This window comes from Schistocerca serialis, chromosome 7 (assembly GCF_023864345.2).
Source record: "Schistocerca serialis cubense isolate TAMUIC-IGC-003099 chromosome 7, iqSchSeri2.2, whole genome shotgun sequence".
NCBI lineage: Eukaryota > Metazoa > Arthropoda > Insecta > Orthoptera > Acrididae > Schistocerca > Schistocerca serialis.
Window position 1 is genome coordinate 108,215,618 of NC_064644.1, and position 19,647 is coordinate 108,235,264.

Sequence of the window (19,647 nt, forward strand, 5' to 3'; positions counted from 1 at the left end):
CTTTTTCACACCTCATGAGGTGCAGTTGCACTGTTTTCCTCCAGCTAGAATAGACCCATGTCATAAGAAGTTTCTAAAAGAAGTCTTTATATTGACAACTCTGCTATTATTAGGTCACCCATCAGTTTTAGCTCATTTCACAACCTTCCCCTCAATCTTTTGGCTTTATTACTTATGGTCCCCATGTATGGTTTGACCTCCACTTTTCTAAATTTCACCAAAGTGTAGGCCATATGGAGGAGGACACCTTACATGGTGCATAATTGTCCAAAATGCACTATGAACTTCTGCCCTTACCGTTAGGGTGGATTTATATTAATCCAACAGAGCAGCTAATACATTGTGGGAGTGGGGAGAGGAAGGTGGGACTCATCGTGTACTCACACAGTTGTAGTCCCCTGTCAATGTAGGGATCACACTGCTGATGCCTCAGCTGTAACCTACCCATGTTTGCTGAGGAGTAGGTGCCTGTCCATTTCGAAACACTAGGACGTCTCACAACAGTTACTGTGCCATATACATTTTGCTGTGACGAGGTGGTGTCCATGGGGAGAGCCTCCGATCAGAGTGAGTGGCATCGGGATGGATGATCCACAATCAAACAAATCAAACTCCTCCATACTGATGGCTGTGCTAACACAGCTTTCTCGGCAGATAGAAAGTAAGATTTTAATGCAGAGGCTTACAACTCCATGGCATTTCCACCTTCGATTGAGCGATGAGATGAGAGATGGGCAAGGAAAAATGGAGGTAGACAGTTCGTCCAGTTCTTGGTATGCTCCAGAAGCAATGGAGAATCTTTTGCAACAATGAAGTCACTGTTTTGTGTTGAAAATATTTTGGATAGGTCCAGAGAAGTTACAACGACAGAGAAAATGAGAAGTGGGTCTTTGTTGATCAGAACTTTGGATGCTAACCAATCCCAGGCACTTAAGGTCTGTGATAAACTTGGGATATACTAGATATCATCTCTCCTCAAAAACAAATTCAACAGGATTCACAGTGTCATCTTTCATTGCGGCCTAATGATTCCCTCCCCCCAGTGCTCACAACTGTTTTGTGAATAGATGCTTGGCCAACAAGGGGCCTGGGTGGCTGAAGTAATACTTCACTTTCTGTGCAAGTCCATCCTTCTGCTATTTTTTCCCCCCTTTGCCTTTCCGTTGGATGATCATCTTAGTGCCGACTATGCTTCAATTTCGTTTAGGATACTGGACTTTTTTTTTACAACTGTGCTCCATTCACTACATGGTCACCATTGTTAGATTGGACCTACCACTCCTCTTCCAAATTCTACGGAAGTGCGGACCCTGCAGGGAAAGTCGTCCTATGTGGTGTACATTCCACTTTTTGTGCCTCTCTGGCTTTGCACCCCTTCCTTTTTGGCTAAGGTAATATACCCAAAACCCAACACAGAAGCCGTTCTGTAATTTGGGGGGGGGGCTCATGAAGTACCTGCATGGTGGTAGCCCCTGAAAAAACAGGGACTGCATTACTGGTACCTAAACAGGACACTCCATGTGTATGCCAGTGACTATGTGGGCTGGGAATTCCAGGCAGTGGTTCACTAGCCAGGTAGCCATTGCTGTGGGTGGGTGGTGCCCGTGGGGGAGCCTTCATTCAGAGTGGATTACTCACAAAGGAAGTGGCTCTAACTTTCTTCCTCTAGTGACTGTACAGCTCCAGCAGTCTCGTCTGAAGGAAAGGATTACTGCAGTCCAGAGATATATGACCCCACTATGTTTCCTTCCGTGGCTGTGCTGTGAGAGAAACACAGGGCTTAGACAAGGGAAGAAATACTCCCCAAAATACTAGGACTGACAGGGATTCCTTTTTGTCTACAAAACCATTGTTCTTTGTTGAACGCCTTGACAGGCTTGTGGAAGTAGCATTGATTTCAAAAATGAAAAGAGGTTCAGAACTGGCTAAAACTGCACCCCATGCCCAATTGCAGGATTTGCTTGCCGTTGACAAGCTGTGTCGCATTCCTGAAACTATCACCTCCCGTAATAGTTCTGTTGTATTACAGGATATCATCTTCCCTCGTGACCACCTTTTGCATACTGATGCCAGTTTGAAGCAATGGAGTGTGCATTTTGTCCATTGTGCCCAGTAGGGACCAAAAAGCAATAGGGTTGAAACTTGGGGCTTCATCTTGGCCTTCAAAGGTGACTCATTGCCAACAAAAGTCAAATAATGCTCTATTGATGCGATACGAAACCGTATGTTCCCCCTTCCATGCAGTACTTCAAATGCTTGAGATTCGGGCATGTCGTCTTGCTGTGTTGCCAGCCCCACCTGTATTTATTGTGAACTTCAGTTGCACACAGGTGCTCCTTGTGCTCTTCCACCGTCTTTGTCCACTGCAGAAAGCACCATTCCCTGTGTTGACTGGACTCTACTTTCTTCCAAAGAGAGAAGAAAATCCAAGACCCTTGACCAACTTGTGTATCAGGAGTCCAAGAAGTAGTATGAGTGTCTGTATGTATGTATGATAATGTTTGCTTTGGTTAAGACAGTGTCATTCTCTCTAGTGACAGTTCCCTCACTATTCATGCCTTTCACACTGGGGCCTCAGGGCCACTCAACTACACTCGCTCCCACAGTGGTTGAGGCCCTCCTCCTACTGTTTGCGCCACGCTTACTTCAGGAGCATTGACTCCCCATCCACTGGGGATGTCAATCCCCAACCCTCAGCCACAGAAGCAACACCCATATCCATTGTCTTTCACCAAGAAGGATCCCTTGGGATTCTCCCCTTCCAAGATTCAGCATGTCTGCAACTAGATACAAGAGTTATGGGTTGCCGGGCATAGGCTTTTGCGTTCCTCCTCTGTCCTTAAAACTAGGGCTGACAGATGAAAATCATGAATGGAGAAGAGGGACCAAAAGAACACCTCCAGAATGAAGGAGGCTCTGATGGCACTCATGCCACCAGATCCTGCATGTTCCAACTCTGTACCCAAGGTGGAAGTTCTGGTGGCCCCTGTGGCACCGCATCCTCCCACATAAACTTCTTCAGAACCAATATGTATTGATGCCATATCCTCACAGCTGGTGGTAGCAGGAAATAACATGATCCTCCAGTGGAACTGTAGCAGTTTTTTCCACCAGCTGGTTGAGCTATGACGATGTCACTTATACATTTCCCCAGCTTTCTGCAATACCCGCCAGGAAACTTGGCTCCCAGTATTGCAAACCTCTACCCTTAAATGGTTGTTGGGGCTATTTTAACCCTGTGGTACATGATTTTCACTGCAATGGACAACTTTTAATTGTCACTTCTGGCGTTTTCAGCCATGAGGCTGCAAATGCATGCAGTGCACAACACTAGTAGGGAGTGCTCACTGCAGTGGACTGGGTGCATTTGCAGGCTCAGGACTGATTGAAAATGCCAAAGAATGGACCATTAAGAGCTGTCCACTGTAGAGGATGCTATGCATCACAGGGTGGTTAAGAATCAAGCTGACTATGACAGAGCATTAGACAAAGTTTGCGCTTACGTTCTGGACTCTGTCTACAGTGAACACATGCCAGTCAATACAACTTTGGAGGTTGTGGCTATATTTGTGAGAATATCTCTTGATTTTATCGTGTGTTTCATCTTTCTGATTGTGAAGAGTCTCAGACCAAGTTGTTTCCACTGATTTCTCAGCTCCTCCCTCCCATCCTCATTTTGGGCAACTTCAGTGCCCTCCCTTTGGAGCCGCAGTAAGCTATCAAAACTTTGCTTGCATAGCTCAGTCTTTGCCTCTTGAACATCAGTGTTGCCACACACTTCGGTGTGGTGTATGGATCTTAATTTGACCATTGATCTTTCCACTTGAATCCCTGGTCTTCTCCTCTCCTTACATTGGAGAGTCTATGATGAACTGTGCAACTGTGATCATATTCCAATCGTCCTGCCCTCCATCAGCATCACTTACCTGAGTGTCCTCCCAGTTGGGCTGTTAATAATGCTGATTGGTACGCCATTGCCTTTACCATCACCCATACCACCCCACCATATAGAAAATATATGCAACTCTCCAGAGCACGACCCCAGCCATTATATTGGCAGCAGACTTAGCGAACCCCTCTTCCTTTGGACCCCCCATCGGAAGAAAATATCTTGGTGGAATTCAGAAATCGCCAAGGCCATTAGAGATGCACAGACAGTCTCTCCAGTCCCATAAGTGACATCCATTGATAGAGGACCTCATTGCCTTTAAATGGCTCAGTGCCCGAGTCCACCACGAAATAAAACGACAGAAACAAATAACCTGGGAACGGTACGTTACTGCCATTAGACTGCATACCCCTCCTTTGCAGGCATGGACAAAGATTTAGTTCCTCTATGGACACCAGGTGCACCTGGTGTTTCCCTGAATGGTGTCACCTACACTGACCCAGCTTCTGTCACCAAACATTTTGCTCTGCGCTTTGCTTGAACCCTTTGCATCTGAGAATTATCAGCCAACATTTCATGACAAACAGCGGGTGGAGCGAATTCACTTACCTATCAATATAGATTACCCACTTCCCCATAATGCTCTGTTCAGTTAGTGGGATTTCCTCAGTACCCTAGTTCTCTGCCCTGATATGGCTCCGGGGCCAGACTGCATCCACAGCCAAATGTTCAGACACCTATTGGTGTATTGCCAATGTCACATCCTTGCCATTTTTAATCATATCTGGAGCAAGATTGAATTCCCACATCAGTGGTGAGAAAGTGAGGCTGTCTTAGTTATGAAACTCCATAAACACCACCTGAAGATGGGTCATGCTACCACCCATTTAGTCTCACCAGTGTTTTTTTTGCAAATTCCTTGAACATGTGGTGAATTGGTAGTCATGTTGGTACCTTGAATCTCAGGGACTTTTAGCTCTGTTCCAGGGTGGTTTTCACCAACATTGTTTTACTGCTGACACTTTTGTGTGTCTGGAGTCTTCTGTCTGTTCAGGTTTTGCCCGACGTCAACACTTTATCACTTCTTTTTTGACTTGCAGGAGTCCTATGACCTCATAAGGTGTCTTCACATCCTCGTCACCGTACACGAGTAGGCTCTAGGGCCCATTCTAGATTTTTGTCTGAAACTTCTTGTCACATCATATTTTCCAGTTCAAGTTGTTGCTTCTCACAGTAACCTTCCTCCCTGCCACCCTCTCATATACAAGAGGTGGGATCACACAGGGCTTTATATTGAGTGTGCCATGTTTTCTAGCGGCTATCAATAATCTAGCATCAGCTGTCGCTCTCTGTATGCTGACGATTTTTACATGTTCTATTGCTCCTCCACTGTGAGTGTTGGAAACCAACTGCATGGCGTCATATAAAAGGTGCAGTCATGGGCTCTTGCCCATGGCTTCCATTTTTCAGCTGCCACGACATACATTGTGCACATCTGTTGCCATCATACTGTCCACCCACAACCAGAATTATACCTCGATGACCAATTGCTCCATGTGTTGATCTTTCGCTCTCTGGGGTCGTCTTTGATGCCCGATTGACATTGACTCCCCATCTTCCCCAACTTAAGTGAACGAGCTGGTCATACCTTAATACTCTTTGCTGCCTCAGTAACACCAGCTGGAGTGCAGACTGTTCTACACTTCTGCAACAGTATGCAGCCCTCATACTGTCCCGTCTTGAGTATGAAAGTCTGGCATATGGCTCGGCATCGCCTTCAGCATTGTGGATGCTGGACCCAATACACTATTGTGGAGTCTGACTGGTGACAGGTGCCTTTTGGACCTGGCTTGTGAACACCCTACTCGTGGAGGCTGGGGTCCTTACTCCACTACAGAGCAGGTATTAACAACTGCTGCTCAAGCATGCGATACACATTTGCTACTCCCCAGAGCATCCAAACTACCATGTCCTTTTCCATAGTAGAGAGATCCACCTCCCACCACAGCAATTCAGGACTGGAACCACAATTGCAGTTGGCATACAACGTCTCTGCCCTGAACTCTGACTTCCTCCACTGTCACCTCTTGTCAGGAAGCAATCAAGCATGCCCACATGGTGTGTACCCATCCTCAGATCCGTTTGGACATATCCTTTGGGCTGAAAGACTCTGTTGACTCCAAGATCTTTCACTGCATGTTGCCGGCCATCCTTGTCGCATTTCCAGGTTTGGAATTTGTATACCCTGGTGGTTTTACAGTCAACAGATGAACTGGTTTTTAAACACACACACGCACACACACAAAAGATGCAGTAAACTACTATTCCACTGAATGGATACTGTATATTCACTGTAGAACTGGTAGCCGCCACTCGAACCCTCAGTCACATTTGTTCTTTCACTGGCGAGACATTCTTACCAGGTGTAGAAGTATGAAACCAGAATTTGGTTGCAGTAATTACATGTCTGTTGTTTGAAACTGATAAACAATATTTTATTCAAAATAATCTCCATTGCTCTTTGTACATTTCTCCTATCTCTCCTCCAGGCTATGAATGCAGTCAGTGAGTCATTTTCGTACATTTTTATACGAATTGAAGTGTTGTTCAGCAAGAGCATGCCCAAGCGATGCAAGTAGATGATAATTGGACGGAACCAAGTCTGGAGAATAAGCTGCATGACCTAGTATTTCACAACTGAATGCCTGGATCATTTCCCTGACTCATTTTGCTGTGTGTGATGGGGTGTTATCATGGAGCAGTATGACTTTGTGTTGCCTTTTTCCTTGTTCTGGTTATATTTCACATAATGCTCGATTTAAATTGATCATTTACTGTTAGTGGCAATCAGTGTTAATGGCCTCATCAGGTTTCAGCAGCACATAATAGATAACACTCTTCTGATCCTGCCAAACACAGAGCATTGTCTTCTTTCCAAAGTGATTTGGTCTTGCAGTGGATGTCGATAGTTTGCCATGATTTACGACGCTTAGGATTCTCAAAAATATCCATTTTTCATCACCTGTCACTATTCAATAGGCAAACAACTGTCTTTTGTATCTGGCGAGCAGCATTTCACAAGTGGTCTTCCAATTTGCTTGCTGTCTTTACATTTAGTTCATACAGTTAGATTTGGTTGCCCAGCATATCGCTGTTGTGTCACAAGCCATCACACATCAGTCAGTAGCTACATCGAGAGTAGTATTGGAACTCATATCTTTCACCACAGATGATGTGGCAGGTCCTGGACTCCAATCTGCTGCCTCCAACCCACTTGGTTGTGGTTGTGTTGACTCCGACAGTAATTCTCCAGACAATGCTTTGAAATGTGAATTTGTGTCAACGTCATGTAACAATGGTTCAGATTGGGCTACCAGTTTTGCAGTTAATGCGATAAGCTCTGAGTGTAGACAGCAACATAACAGCCTTTTACACATCATTTCAGGTATACAATGTCAATGTGTACGTCACAGGGACTTTTAGAATAAAGCTTATGTCAGTTTCTCTGCAGTCTAGTAAGACTGCAAACAAATTATTTATCGATTTATTCATCGATAGGTTACCGGTACAATTGCATTTGGATATGTGAGCTGCTGCCACCTTGTTGAACGAGCATATATATCTACTACTCGGTTCCACGTAGTTTTCTCCCTGTATCAAAGTTTTGCCTGCATACAATGATGCGACGATCCCAGTCTTACATAGTTGTAGTTTATCTGTGCACTACAAAAGTCACACACACATGGTTTGTTTTATAGTGTCAGAATCTTTAGAACCACTTAACATTTTTGATATGGATGAATTTGAAATGTTTAGTTTTTCTCTCATGGACAGTGAGTAGCTTCTCATGTACCCCCATAGCAATTTCGGGACCATTCCATATTGAAACTAACTTTATGACTGTCAGTAATGTTTAGTGCGTCCTGAAGGGAAGGATTTCAATGCTGTAAGACAGCTGCAGATATTCTAGAGGCTGACAAGTTCTGCACTATTGCATCACACATCATTTGATCATTGAAATTTTTACCGCAGTCACAATTAAATCGACACAGTCATAACAACCCTTTTAGTTCCATGACCCACCGGGGAATGCTTACATTGATGAAAAACATTGAACCATGCAGCTGCTACTGACACTTGTTATTCAAAATAACTGTCTGGCAATGAGAGGATACAGTCCATCGACAACTGCTCTGGACGGTAGTCAGGACTGAGTTTCAGGCAAAGGTTATAGATATAGGTCCCTACAACGGATAAGAAAAAAATTTTTTGCACCTCTTGTGATGAGATGCTGAGATGTGCCACCAACTGGTGTTTATATACGTCCGATTCCTCTTTCTCTGGGTGAAACTGATGGAATGGAGGTATGACTGGAACCAAAAGTTGACTGTTGCTGCTGCTGATTATTCAGGGCGACAGACTGTTTTAATGCCTCAGTCAACTTGTTGGTTTGCTGAGCCTGTAAATTACAAACTTCAGTAACTGGAACGTCAAGAAAAGGTTCTTCTTGTTTTGATATTTTAACAAGTCTTATGCGTTGACAGTCACTAAATATACTAGCATGAAGACTAAGAGCAGGGCAAAACACAAAAGTGACAGCAGAAGAACCACAATATAGGATCTGAGGGCAGCATGCTGTACTAATAACGGAATATCTAAATAGCACACAAGAAGAGAGAAAAACCACCAACTTAATTAACAGGCACAGAAACACTATCAAATCACTGACAGATGGGGGAAAAAAAAAAAAAAAAAAAAAACTTCCAAATCCCTTAACTCGTCTCCAGAGGACTGACTTGAAACCTGGGAAATTTGTTGTGTCCCAGGTACAAACTACCAAATGGAAAGTTGGCATTAATTACAACTTCGAAGATTTATTCTGAAAACAAGGTGAAACATAGCTCAGCATAATTATTCATGTTCATGCCCATAGCCAAACTTCTCCCATAAACACTATCACAGTAACCGCATCGCGACTGAGAGGAGACCTGCTCTGTACACCAGGATGCCCACCAGATGAATCTCCCCATCCGGGCTGTGACGATGCAACTTAATCACATGAGGTTGCATCCTGATTGGCTCCGTTGATTCCAGTGGTATGACTGCTGCTCCCTTGTGGTGCCCCCACTGTGAGCACTTTGAAGTATACCAAGCTGATGCCACTGGAGTGTTGGCACACGGTGCTCGAGAAGGCAGTGGCTGCATCTTACTTGCAGTCATCACACAGTATGAAAGCATGGAACAACAGCTCCAAATTTTTGGGTTTGGATATTTTCAACCCACAGCCACCAATATCTATAGAAAACTTGGGAGCCATCAGGGATCGTTTCTGCACTCTTTGGTGTCAATTTCAGTGGTATTGTGTCTGCAGTGGGACCCACGGTCTCACTGTCACTGTATGTGGACGACCTTTGTCAATAATATAGCTCTATGTTGTTGTGTACCACAGAGCGGCACCCACAGTTCACCATACAGGAAGTACAAAACTAGGCTGTGAATCATGATTAACAGTTTCTCCCACAAAAGCTCACACCAAGCACTTCCGTAGACTCAGGACTGTGCAGCCACATTTAGAACTTTACCTAGATAACAAGTTACTTGAAGTCACTGAAACTTTCAAATTCTCAGGCCTTTTATTTAACAAAAAGGTACAATAGTTACCACATGTATTCCAGTTCATGACAGACTGGATTACAAAACTTAATATCCGCTGATATCTCAACAGCTCCTCTATTGGTGGAGACCACACAGTTCTTCTGCAGTTCTCCTCAAATTTGATTTTATTCCATCTAGACTATGCCAATGTTGCCTACAGGTTGGCTGCACCATCAGTACTGAGCTTGTTGCACCCTGTCCACTACAGTTGTGTGCATATGGCAACTAGAGTCTTCTGTATGAGCCATGTAGACAAGCTCCTGGTGGAATCTGGTATCCTGCCATTGAGGGTCAGATGGCAGCAACTCTTGGTGAACTTTGTGGTCACCATCTTCAGATACTTAATCATCCCTGTTTGGCATCCCTCATGGTGTGTACGTGGTCCTATGATTCAGATGGACCTCTTGTATGGCCATAAGAAAAATGCTGATACCACCATTTTCAGAGGCCTGTTTTGTTCAGTTGTACCTAAATTCGGCATGCATCAACAGAGTAGCTTGGAACTCTTTCCATAAAAGATTTCATGGTTTTGTAGCAACTCACAGAGCTGCTTACGAGGCATATCTCCATGCTACTGCAGAAACTTTTTGTCTGCTAATGTGAAAGACCTATTAGTAGACCTTCACATCTCCGGAACCAGTGTACCATTCATTTGGACACAGCCGTGTAGGTATTTTGGGAAATGAACTCACTAATAAATTAGCTAAAGAAGCAACCACAAGAGACAAACTTGAAATCAGAGTACTGGGCACAGACCTATGATTGCAACTGCACCAACAAATTTTGAAAACCTGGGGTATGGAATGACAGTCTATGTTGAACCTAAAGAAGCTGAGAACAATCAAGGGGACCGCCAAGGTGTAGCCCATATTCTCAAAGTGTGTGCCCTGTAGGCTGATCTGAGTCAAGCCTTCATATGGCTACCTCCCTATCTCAGATACTTGGGGAGGATGAGATAGCAACTATGAAAGTCGTAAATTTCCTGAGGGAAAATGGGTTTTATAATAAAATGTACTGTAGCTCGGTATTGGGTCTCAGGCGTGTATGTCGTGGGAGTACCTCTTGGTGCGATGTGTGACCCAAACCACCTACAATTACTTTCTACCTCAGCACTGTTATGCATTTTTAAATTTTTTATTTATTTATTTTATTTCTTTGATAGTTTAAGCTAATTGATTCTCTGGTACTTACAGTCTTCATTTTCTCACCCCATTATTGTACTGCTGGCTATGATGATCCTTATTTGATTATCTTCTAGTGGCCAGCTGCAGTTTTTCACGGCCAGCCATCTGTCATAAGTAAGCAACTGCATGCAAATTTTCAATGACAACCATAATGTCACGAAACCTGGAACTGCCAGTTCCCCTTTTCTCCTCCCACATTATTTTATGAATTATCAGTGCAACAAGGGATTGGTAACCTAGATGTTTAATCCCTTTAATCCAATCACCATTGTCATTGTCATCATCACTTTCCTCCATATTTATCGGGCCAGGGCCTTGACCCAATTAGACTGGGCCCTGGTCATGTCCCAGTTTTACTATGGCTGCCATATTTATGGCTCAGTGGCACTTCACCTTTGAAACTGTCGGACACAGCCAATCATTGTGGGGTAAAACTGGCTGCTGACTCCTTCCAGGCTACTGCCATAACAGTCTCCTTGCTAAAGTGGATATATTCCCTCCTCAGTTTCGACAATTTCATAATCATCCAATTTATCAAATTCTTTCTGCATACAAGTTGCATTGACCCCCTGACGCCAACCATTGGGTGGTATTAGCAACTGGAATGCACCTCAAGGGCCTCTGCTGGGATCTCCACTTGATAACCTTTGAAAGTGGTGTCCATGTTTTTTGCACACTCCACCTTGATTAGTACCCAGATCACAAATTGGGACCAATCTATTTCAAGGAGCTAAAGTGTATTGCCCCCATGACCTTTCAGTATCAGTTTGTCAGGAATATTAGGGTGCTACTGTGGTTTATACTAACAGCTTTAAAACCATAGATAGGGTGGGATAGGGTCTAAAATTTCCCACTTGTCAGGTACACCTACATCTACATCTACATTTATACTCCGCAAGCCACCCAACAGTGTGTGGCGGAGGGCACTTTAGGGCACTTTACGTGCGACTGTCATTACCTCCCTTTCCTGTTCCAGTCGCGTATGGTTCGCAGGAAGAACGACTGCCAGAAAGCCTCCGTATGCGCTCGAATCTCTCTGATTTTACATTTGTGATCTCCTTGGGAGGTATAAGTAGGGGGAAGCAATATATTCGATACCTCATCCAGAAGCACACCCTCTCGAAACCTGGACAGCAAGCTACACCGCGATGCAGAGCGCCTTTCTTGCAGAGTCTGCCACTTGAGTTTGCTAAACATCTCCGTAATGCTATCACACTTACCAAATAACCCTGTGACGAAACGTGCCGCTCTTCTTTGGATCTTCTCTATCTCCTCCGTCAACCCTACCTGGAATGGACCCCACACTGATGAGCAATACTCAAGTATAAGTCAAACAAGTGTTTTGTAAGCCACCTCCTTTGTTAATGGACTACATTTTCTAAGGACTCTCCCAATGAATCTCAACCTGGTACCCGCCTTACCAACAATTAATTTTACATGATCATTCCACTTCAAATCGTTCTGCACGCGTACTCCAAGATATTTTAAGTAACTGCTACCAGTGTTTGTTCTGCTATCATATAATCATACAGTAAAGGATCCTTCTTTCTATGTATTCGCAATACATTACATTTGTCTATGTTAAGGGTCAGTTGCCACTCCCTGCACCAAGTGCCTATCCGCTGCAGATCTTCCTGCATTTCGCTGCAATTTTCTAATGCTGCAACTTCTCTGTATACTACAGCATCATCCGCGAAAAGCCGCATGGAACTTCTGACAATATCTACTAGGTCATTTATATATATTGTGAAAAGCAATCGTCCCATAACACTCCCCTGGGGCATGCCAGAGGTTACTTTAACGTCTGTAGACGTCTTTCCATTGAGAACAACATGCTGTGTTCTGTTTGCTAAAAACTTTTCAATCCAGCCACACAGCTGGTCTGATATTTTGTAGGCTCTTACTTTGTTTATCAGGTGGCACTGTGGAGCTGTATTGAACGCCTTCCGGAAGTCAAGGAAAATAGCATCTATCTGGGATGCTGTATCTAATATTTTATGGGTCTGATGAACAAATAAAGCGAGTTGGGTCTCACACGATCGCTGTTTCCAGAATCCATATTGATTCCTACATAGTAGATTCTGCGTTTCCAGAAATGGCATGATACGCGAGCAAAAAACATGTTCTAAAATTCTACAACAGATCGACGTCAGAGATATAGATCTATAATTTTGCACTTCTGCTCGATGGCCCTTCTTGAAGACTGGGACTACCTGTGCTCTTTTCCAATCATTTGGAGCCTTCCGTTCCTCTAGAGACTTGCAGTACACGGCTGTTAGAAGTGGGGCAAGCTCTTTCGCGTACTCTGTGTAGAATCGAATTGGTATCCCGTCAGGTCTAGTGGACTTTCCTCTGTTGAGTGATTCCAGTTGCTTTTCTATTCCTTGGACACTTATTTTGATGTCAGCCATTTTTTCGTTTGTGCGAGGATTTAGAGAAGGAACTGCAGTGCGGTCTTCCTCTGTGAAACAGCTTTGGAAAAAAGTGTTTAGTATTTCAGCTTTACACATGTCATCCTCTGTTTCAGTGCCATTATCATCCCGGAGTGTCTGGATATGCTGTTTCGAGCCACTTACTGATTTAACGTAAGACCAGAACTTCCTAGGAGTTTCTGTCAAGTCGGTACATAGAATTTTACTTTCGAATTCACTGAAAGCTTCACGCATAGCCCTCCTTACACTAACTTTGACATCATTTAGCTTCTGTTTGTCTGAGTGGTTTTGGCTGGATTTAAACTTGCAGTGAAGCTCTCTTTGCTTTCGCAGTAGTTTCCTAACTTTGTTGTTGAACCACGGTGGGTTTTTCCCACCCCTCACGATTTTACTCGACATGTATCTGTCTAAAATGCATTTTACGATTGCCTTGAACTTTTTCCATAAACACTCAACATTGTCAGTGTCGGAACAGAAATTTTCGTTCTGATCTGTTAGGTAGTCTGAAATCTGCCTTCTATTACTCTTGCTAAACAGATAAATCTTCCTCCCTTTTTTTAGATTCCTATTAACTTCCATATTCAGGGATGCTGCAATGGCCTTATGATCACTGATTCCCTGTTCTGCACTTACAGAGTCGAAAAGTTCGGGTCTGTTTGTTATCAGTAGGTCCAAGATGTTATCTCCACAAGTCGGTTCTCTGTTTAATTGCTCGAGGTACTTTACGGATAGCGCACTCAGTATAATGTCACTCGATGCTCTGTCCCTACCACCCGTCCTAAACATTTGAGTGTCCCAGTCTATATCTGGTAAATTGAAATCTCCACCTAAGACTATAACATGCTGAGAAAATTTATGTGAAATGTATTCCAGATTTTCTCTCAGTTGTTTTGCCACTAATGCTGCTGATTCGGGAGGTTGGTAAAAGGAGCCAATTATTAACCTAGCTCGGTTGTTGAGTGTAACCTCCACGCATAATAATTCACAGGAACTATCCACTTCTATTTCACTACAGGATAAACTACTACTAACAGCGACAAACACGCCACCACCAGTTGCATGTAATCTATTCTTTCTAAACACCGTCTGTGCCTTTGTAAAAATTTCGGCAGAATTTATCTCTGGCTTCAGCGAGCTTTCCGTACCTATAACGATTTCAGCTTCGGTGCTTTCTATCAGCGCTTGAAGTTCCGATACTTTGCCAATGCAGGTTCGACAGTTTACAATTACAATACCGATTGCTGCTTGGTCCCTGCACGTCCTGACTTTGCCCCGCACCCTTTGAGGCTGTTGCCCTTTCTGTACTTTCCCGAGGCCATCTAACCTAAAAAACCGCCCAGTCCACGCCACACAACCCCTGCTACCCGTGTAACCGCCTGCTGTGTGTAGTGGACTCCTGACCTATCCAGCGGAACCCGAAATCCCACCACCCTATGGCACAAGTCGAGGAATCTACAGCCAACACGGTCGCAGAACCGTCTCAGCCTCTGATTCAGACCCTCCACTTGGCTCTGTACCAAAGGTCCGCAGTCAGTCCTGTTGACGATGCTGCAGATGGTGAGCTCTGCTTTCATCCCGCTAGCGAGACTGGCAGTCTTTACCAAATCAGATAGCCGCCGGAAGCCAGAGAGGATTTCCTCCGATCCATAGCGACACATATCATTGGTGTCGACATGAGCGACCACCTGCAGATGTGTGCACCCTGTACCCTTCATGGCATCCGGAAGGACCCTTTCCACATCAGGAATGACTCCACCCGGTATGCACACGGAGTGCACATTGGTTTTCTTCCCCTCTCTTGCTGCCGTATCCCTAAGGGGCCCCATTATGCGCCTGGCGTTGGAGCTCCCAACTACCAGTAAGCCCACCCTCTGCAACCGCCCGGATCTTGCAGACTGAGGGGCAAACTCTGGAACAGGACAAGCAGCCATGTCCCGCTGAAGATCAATATCAGCCAGAGACAGAGCCTGAAACTGGTTCATCAGACAAACTGGAGAGGCCTTCCGTTCAGCTCTCCAGAATGTCTTTCGCCCCCTGCCACACCTCGAGATGACCTCCCACTCTACCACGGGTGAGGGGTCAGCCTCAATGTGGGCAGTATCCCGGGCAGCCACAGCCATAGTCCGTAGTCAGGTATAACATTTGTTGCCAGAAACATAGTGTTTTTACAGGGTTAGCTGATAGTCATTATCAGAACTCCACGATTTGTTAAACTTACCTCCATTGACAAAATTTTAATTTGTAGTGATTCCATGAACAGTTTCCAGGCTATTGATCAATATTACCCTTGTCACTTTCTGATACCTGCTATTTATGACTCTCTCTTACATCAATTATACTGCCTGCTCAATTGTCTTTCTCTGGCCCTCAAGCCATGTGATTATCCCAGGAAATAAAATGGTCGATCGTCTGGCTAGAGAAGTGATTACTTGCCCAACATTTGCTCTGACAATTCCAAGTGTGGTTTTGCAGGTGCAAATAAGACTTCTCCTCACTTCGAGATGAAAGTACATCCGGTGGGATACTGCTACCTCTGAGAAACTTTGAACTATCAAAGAGGCTGTGGGTGCATAATGCTCCTCCTTCCAGTCCCCTCAGAAGGAATCCACTGCCTTGTGTCGCCAGATCAGTCATACCACATTAACCTATAGCTTCATTTTATTTAATGAGCCACCCGCGTGTCGTGCTTTTAGGGAGTAGCTCACATCATGGTGGAATGCCGCCTCCATCTGGATCTCCATGCTAAGTATATATACGAAGACAGTAACTTGTTCTCGAAAGAACAGTCACTGTTGATGACCGTGCAGCTTTTCCCTGGAATAAATGATGACTAACTGACAACCTCAGCTGCCAACAGGTGTTGTTGATATACCTCGATGTGGACAGCTGAAAATGTGTGCCCCGACCGGGACTCGAACCCGGGATCTCCTGCTTACATGGCAGACGCTCTATCCATCTGAGCCACCGAGGACACAAATGAATAGCGCGACTGCAGGGACTTATCCCTTGCACGCTTCCCGTGAGACTCACATTCCCAACTGTCCACAATTCTACATATGTATTGTACCTTATAGACATTTGCCCACCCACTCATTACTCGCATGCGCTTTGGCGATTCCCGTAAGAGTTTGGGCAACCTGTGCGCATTTGCACAGACGAAGGTCAATGGCTGGAAACCTTTAACTATATATACGAAGACAGTAACTTGTTCTCGAAAGAACAGTTACTGTTGATGACCGTGCAGCTTTTCCCTGGAATAAATGATGACTGACAACCTCAGCTGCCGACAAGTGTTGTTGATATACCTCGATGTGGACAGCTGAAAATGTGTGCCCCGACTGGGACTCGAACCTGGGGTCTCCTCCTTACATGGCAGAGGCTCTATCCATCTGAGCCACCGAGGACACAAATGAATAGCGCGACTGCAGGAACTTATCCCTTGCATGCTTCCACAATTATACATATGTATTGTACCTTATAGACATTTGCCCACCCAGTTAAAGGCTAGCCAGCCATTGACCTTCGTCTGTGCGAATGCGCACAGGTTGCCCAAACTCTTATGGGAATTGCCAAAGTGTGCGCGAGTAATGAGTGAGTGGCTGGGCAAATGTCTATAAGGTACAATACATATGTAGAATTGTGGACAGTTGGGAATGTGAGTCTCACGGGAAGCGTGCAAGGGATAAGTCCCTGCAGTCACGCTATTCATCTGTGTCCTCGGTGGCTCAGATGGATAGAGCGTCTGCCATGTAAGCAGGAGATCCCGGGTTCGAGTCCCGGTCGGGGCACACATTTTCAGCTGTCCACATTGAGGTATATCAACAACACCTGTTGGCAGCTGAGGATGTCAGTTAGTCATCATTTATTCCATGCTAAGTATCGTCTTCTGGATATTTATCTCTAGTATTGGATTACAATACCCATACAGTTGAACCTGTTCTACATTTTCTTTGTGAAAGCAGTTTTTATTCTCAGATATCATGTTTTAAACCACATTCAAGGTGTGGGTAAGGTGGTTCGTCTTGGGAATCTTGCATCGCATGCTGAGTCTGGGGACCATCAACCTTACCCCCTTTGCCAGCTGCATTGGTCATCCCTTTTTTTTCTCTGTTTTAATTGATTTTAGATGCACTTAGCCTCTTTTTTTTTGCCATACTCTATTATCCATCTTAGGGGTAGCTTTCCTACTAATAGCAGGTGCTGCTTCTCCTTTAAACACTTTCAATCAGGGATGGGATGAATTTGGGAGATGCAGGCTGGATTTGGGAGATGCAGCCATCACTTGCAGAACTCTTCAGGACACTCAGCTGCCTCACTCACCTTCTGACCTGATTATTTCTCTCACCTCATTTTATTATTTTTGGTCCCACTGGTGTCCATTATATTTTTAGCATTCTTACTTTGTTATTAATCTTCCTGCTAGAATGCATTTTTTACTTTTTAACTGTCTTCACTCGTAATAGAGTTGGTGTGGGGTGTCAGATGCAGGTGGGGTTTCTCTTGCCACTAATGAGCTCTGAGGAAGCCCTTGTCAGCTCTCTGACATACGTACCAGCCTATCTATGTACTTGTACTTACCTTTCAGTTGTTTGTCAGCTCTAGCATTTGAAAGTGCCCACCATCCTCCCTTCCAATCTGCATGGCAGGTGTTGAATTTCCACTTAATGCTGTCCTCAGCAAGCTAATAATGGGTCTGTGAAGTAGGTAACATATTCCGTAATTCAGGCAGTTTCTCATTAGCAGCATGAAACATCTTTGCTTGGAAATTTGGTGAATGAGTCATATTAGCCAGTTAGGCATACAAATCACCATCCAATTTGATATAAATTTGGAGCACTCTATAATGCTGAAAGGTGCGACAATGCTCATTATATGCTGCATGTGCTTCCTTTCTTTGCTGTGTCGTAGATAATGTGTTGGATGGCCATCATGATTCAGAGTGTGAAAGTCATTGAGATTCTTCTACCAGTGGTAAAGAGTATTTAATTATCATGGCTTCCTCATTTCAAGATGATCAACTGGACTTACTGTCCAAGTTAATGTCTTCATTGACATATACATATGGATTTCCAGACCCCAGATGTATGTAAATGTCTTCCGTTGATTCAGATAATTGTGTATCCAACCCAAAGCTAGTGCAACATATGTCTACAGAATTAATTTGATAGTGTCATACTGTACTGGTGTGCTTAAGTAGCAGTATTAATGGTGCTAATAACTTGAAACATGGCAGAGCTGCCATCTTGACAGATGTAAGTCTGGTTTTGCTACAGATTAAGCAAACAATGATATGTTACATGACGTTTTCCTTGCACGTGGAATAGTCCATCGCCTTTCGAGTGTACATCCAGGATAGCAATGTGCTTTCTCGGAAGCATTGCAAAAGATGTACAGTCGAGTTGGTAACCATAATGAAATTTATGTTGGAGACCTTGATGGTAATATATCTGATTGTAGCTTCTCAGTACATCTGCAAAATGTATTCTGGAATAACAATTTCCTTTCTCATATTAGTTGGGCCTGAATGTAACTATTTTTTATGGCCGCTGCATTCAACTAAAATCTGTCCGTTTCTGTGTTCTAGTACATGTCTTGAACCTGTTTCCATAGATTAGCATCTCACTCTTTGGGTCCATTATAACTATTAGCTGTTCTAAATTAGTAACCCATTTTGCCAGATCAAAACTTAGTAGTTCTATCAAAGCAGTGAATTCATAATATAAGGGGTTGTCAAATGAAAAAGAGACAGATGGAACAAAAGTAAGTAGACTGTTCATTATTTAAAAAGTATAGCTATAACTATTAATACATTTATCCCCACTGTGGACCTGCCCACATGTTGCTGAGCTTGTTTCAAGTACTTTGCAGAAGTTTCATAAAGAAGCCCTTACAAAACCTCCATACAATTTATCTGCTTTGTACGAAGAGGTGCACGTCTGCATACAAACATGATTCTGCAAGCAGCTGCAAACATTTTTCTATGAAGGCATTGACCATCCTGTCTGACTGGAATAAATGTGTTAACAGTTATGGTGACTACTCTTGAAACAATAAACATTATACTTCCTTTCTTCCATCTGTCTTGTTTTCATTTGACTGCCCCATATCCAAACAGATTGTGTCAGTAACATTCTCCACAGTTGACAAGAAATTGTTAGGAAAAAAGCACTACTATCTACTGGATGTCCAGTGATATGAAACATACTTGTATGTCAATTGGAGAGTTCTCTTTTCTAAGTGTTGTGAAGAGTATGAATGGGCTGCAAGTCAACAATGTAGCAACACAGTTGTGATAGCATGGTATGTAGTCCTGCATAAGAAATTGTTCACTCACCTTTAGGTCAGTCCTTCATAGACACCCTGGCACAAGGTTCTCGACTAGAAAAACTGTTAGAAATACTAACCACACTACTTGTGTCGACAGGGTGCAAAAATGATTTCAAGTTCTTGGTCTGGCTGACACCCAAGTGAGTGAAATTTTTTGAAA

The 19,647-nt window shown here is 43.9% G+C and overlaps 1 protein-coding gene and 2 non-coding genes across 3 annotated transcripts in view; 2 read left to right on the forward strand and 1 right to left on the reverse strand.

Moving 5' to 3' along the window:
* Window positions 1-19,647, forward strand: part of LOC126412136 (PIH1 domain-containing protein 1-like) — a 67,144-nt gene that overhangs the window by 3,537 nt on the left and 43,960 nt on the right. The window lies entirely within an intron of this gene.
* Trnat-ugu (transfer RNA threonine (anticodon UGU)) lies at window positions 16,058-16,131 on the reverse strand. The gene has a single exon. It is a non-coding gene; the product is annotated as a tRNA-Thr (tRNA).
* Window positions 16,875-16,948, forward strand: Trnat-ugu (transfer RNA threonine (anticodon UGU)). Its single transcript has one exon. It is a non-coding gene; the product is annotated as a tRNA-Thr (tRNA).